This window comes from Silene latifolia, chromosome 1 (assembly GCF_048544455.1).
Source record: "Silene latifolia isolate original U9 population chromosome 1, ASM4854445v1, whole genome shotgun sequence".
Taxonomy (NCBI): Eukaryota; Viridiplantae; Streptophyta; class Magnoliopsida; order Caryophyllales; family Caryophyllaceae; genus Silene; species Silene latifolia.
This window is the reverse complement of record NC_133526.1, coordinates 105902915-105907217: the sequence shown is the minus strand read 5'-3', so window position 1 is coordinate 105907217 and position 4303 is coordinate 105902915.

Genomic DNA, 4303 nt, shown 5'->3' with positions numbered 1-4303 from the left:
GAAGCTTCTTGAAGATTGGTTTGCAAATCATAGTGAGCTTGGCTATGAAGCGGCTGATGTATTGGACTTGACCGAGAAATCTTCGAATCTCCTTCTCGTTCTTAGGCCGAGGCATTTGCTAAAGAGCCTTGATTTTGGTAGGATCAATTTCGATGCCCCTTTTACGGACGACGTGTCCCAGAAGTTTTCTGGAGGTGACCCCGAATACACACTTATGAGGATTTAGTCTTATGTTGTATTTCGGAAGGCGAGCGAAGAATTTCCAAAGGGCGCTGATGTGGCCGTCCCGCTCTTTTGATTTGACGATCATGTCATCGACATATACCTCTACTTCCTTGGGCATCATGTCATGTAGGAGAGTGGTGGCAGTTCTTTGGTAGGTTGCTCCGGCGTTGATTAGACCGAAGGGCATGACAGTGTAGCAATATGTACCCCACTGTGTAGTGAATGTGGTCTTGTACATGTCTTTCTCAGCCATTTTGATCTGGTTGTACCCAACATACCCGTCCATGAATGATAATAGGGCATGCTCGGTGGTGTTATCCACCAGGATGTCAACGTGTGGCAGAGGGAAGTCATCTTTTGGACTTGCTTTGCTTAGGTCTCTGACGTCGACGCAAACTCGAATTCTGTCGTCTTTCTTGGGCATAGGAACTATGTTGGCCACCCAGTCAGAGTATTCAGACACTTTGATGAATCCGGCTTTGAACTATTTGTCTACCTCCTTCTTGATTTTCAGGGCCCATTCAGGGCGCATATGGCGCAACTTTTGTTTCACGGGTTTAGCTTCGGGCTTAATAGGTATCCCATGCTCTGAAATCTCCTTGCTGATCCCAGGCATGTCTTTGTAGGACCATGCAAATACGTCCTTGTATTCGTGTAGGAGGTCGATGAACTGTTGTCTTTCCGAGGGGTCAAGGGTGGTCCTTATCCTAAGTTCTTGAGGTGTATTGTCGGTCCCTACGTTAATAGGTTCGGTCTCCTCAATGATGGGGGTCATATCTTCTCATTTGTCAAGTTCTTTGGCTATGTGAGGTGGGTAGTCACTCAAGTCAAATTCCTCATATTCGTTTAGAATTGCATTGCAGTTAAATTGAGACGAGTCATAAGCAAACTTAGCGTTCATTAAGTCGACTTGAGCAAAAAGCTCGGATAAGACAGACATCTCATGGGTAGTCAGAGGTGACATAGTAGAGGAGGTGGCCCCTGGAACAAGCTTCAGGTTGCTACCTTCTGCGGGAGTGGGGATGACCCTAGTTAACTCAGCCTCTGAGGCTGCCACAAGTTTGTGATAAAATAGTGGAAAGGGGACTTTGACTGGGACATCATGAGCGCTAGGAGCTAAGACAGACTCTGACTCTAACTCTGACTCAGACTCAGACTCTTCCTCATCTTCACTTCCCTTTTTGAACATAGGGCCTTCTCCAGTTGTGATCTTGAGAATGCGGTCTTGACGATCGGTCCTCTTGATAGTTTTCCTCCAGCCTTGTGTAGCTTCTTCTGAGTCAGCATCGGAGATTAAGGCGGTGGGAACGAACTGGTTATCTTTTAAAGCAATGTTGATGATGTCCTCATAGCCAAGGTGCTTGATGTTGTCTTCTCCGAAGAAGAGACTGACGGCTTGTCCATCCAGGCATGAAGTCGACTCAGATTTGGTCGAAGCAGCTTTGGTGTTGTCGGGGATGAAGTATCATTCTTGAATGACTTCTACGCCCGGGTGTTTGACCTTAGCTACAGAGTCATAGATTGGCTCGGGAAAGCCGTTGTAGAGCTCAAATTCTCCCTCGGGGACGAAGTATCCATTGAGAGTCAAATGGTAGGGACGGAGGATGACTCCGTGTTTTTTGCGCTTCTGTATTAGGAGATTCATTTCCTGGATGTCTTCATCGGTTGGCTCATAGCCTGGCCCGAAGGGGATGTTGGGGACCTTGGCCTGTTTCAAGGGAGGCAAGGTGCTCTTCAGCGGATTGAGAGGTAATCCCGGGAAATAACCCTGGCGCATCAAAATGCGGTTGACTGTGAGGTTTGAGAACGGGTCACAATCAAAGGATGCTGATTCATCGGTTAGGGCATTCACAGCTTAGAATCCTCACATTTCGCTGTCGTCCTCTTCAATGACATGAGAGGTTATTTCCTTCTTCATGATAGCCTTAATCGGGGAGACGCGAATTGTGATTGTTTTTCCGTTGAAAGGGACCCTGATTTTCTGATGAAGGATTGAGGTGACGGCCTTGGCGGCGTGAATCCGGGGGCGTCCCAAAAGCATGTTGAAAGAGGCGTCAATGTCGACCACCTGAAAACTAGCTTGTCTTTCCAAGGGTCCAGTTGCAATGGTCAAGGTGATAAGCCTCGCAACCTTACGATGAGTGCCGTCATAAGCGCGTACTCCTTGATTGGTCGGGACCAAGTCTGCTTCCTTGATACCTAGTTTGTGAGCCGTTTTGAGGGGAATGACAGTGATGTACAGGGCCAGGTTATGGTTGGCTCCGAATAGAGGGATATCTTTGTCAGAGAAGATGACTGGGTTGCTCAGGTCGGGACCATCCCTTGTCATGTGTGCTACCACTTCTTTAGGAGAGGAGGTAGAGCGAACTGTCAACTTTACCAAAGCTTGTAGCAAAGCCTGCCGATGTTCGAAGGATGTAGCAATCAGTTGCCAAATTGAAATTTTGGCCTTCGCCATTTGCAGTTGTTTTAGGATCGATTTTTCGGGAACCTTGGGTTGAGTGTCCATGTCTGGGACGATTTGGTCATTCGTTGTTGGAACGACTGTTGAATTGTTTCGATTCTGGTAGGGGCGTCTGAACCGGGTAAGGTGACCGATCTCTTTTACCCGTTTGCCTTTTCCCGTAACGATGTAGATATCCTCTACGTCGTCTCTTCAGAAACCATTGATTTCGGGATCGCGAGGGTACCTTGGAGGGGTATTCCTCGGCGGTTACTTTTTGTAGGAAAAGTTGTTGTGGGGGTAGTTATTGTGGGGTTGATTATTGTGGGGTTGCATGCAAGAATGGTCGCGGGTGCAATCCTTTCTGGTAATGGGAGTTTTGGGTGCTTGGAGGACCCTCCCTGTGACGTGTTGTTGGTGTTGGTGGATTGGAAATCAACCGGTGGTAGGCATCCTCAAGTCGGGTAATCCTTTGTGAGAGACTGACTATGGCTTCTTCAACCTGTTGGAACATGGTGAACATGGTTGCGGTGCTGAACACGAATATCCTGTCCGGGGTATCCTTTTCCAAGGCATTCACCTCGTTATCAATCGGCAGGATGAGATGTGAGCAATCCCAGGTTGGCTCGTCATCAGAGATGGCATGGATTCCTAAGGGGTTCGTCTTGTTATTAGGTTTGGTGGGTGGAGGTAAAGGTAATTGCCCTTTCTCAATCATATCTTGAATGGCGTGCTTCAGTTTAAAGCAGGCTTATGTGTCATGACCCTTGCTCTGGTGCTATTGGCAATAGGCATTAGGATTCCAGAAACGGGTTTTCTTGGCCTCGGACGGGTCAGGAGTGGGCCCAATCGACCGTAGTTTTCCTTGGTCCATGAGTCTTTTTAGGGCACTGGCATAGGTTGTTCCCAAGTTTGTGAATACCCTTTGAGGACGTTCAGTTTTCTTTGTGGTTGGTTCGAGGAGGTTGACCTCATAGATTTTGTTTGCTTAACCATAGGGGCGAGATCCAGTTGATGTAGATCCCTAGTAGCCTCTACCGGTGGTTTTGGCTAGGACACCCTTGCGGAGGTCGTCTTCAATGCGGGTTCCGGGGATTTATAGGTCCTGGAATGTTTTGATGTTTTGATACCTCAGCAGGTTGGCATAAACTGGACGGAGGTTGTTGACAAACTTCTCTACCAGAGTCGATTCACTCGGCTTACTGACCAATTGAGTGCTTACCCTCCTCCAACGGGTTAGGAATTCTGTGAACCCTTCCTTATCATTCTGAGTCAGGTCCTCAAGAGTACGGGTGTTGGATTGGATTTCGACGTTGTCGACGTACTATTTGGCAAATTCGACGGTGACTTCGTCCCAAGTAGTAATGCTCTTGGGGTCGAGGGAATAGTACCATTTGGCGGGGAATTGGTTCTAGGGATGATGGAAAGATCTTGGTGAAGAGTTCTTGTTTGACCCCCTTGATAGACATGTAGTCCTTAAAGGCCCGAATGTGGTTGAGTGGGTCCTCCACTCCCTCTAACTTAGGTACATCAGTCAAGGTAAAGTTGTCGGGTAGTTGATCCCCAACGGGTTCGAATCTTCGATTATTCTCAAGGTGGATGTTGTTACCACGGGCTAGGAGTTGTTCCTCCAAG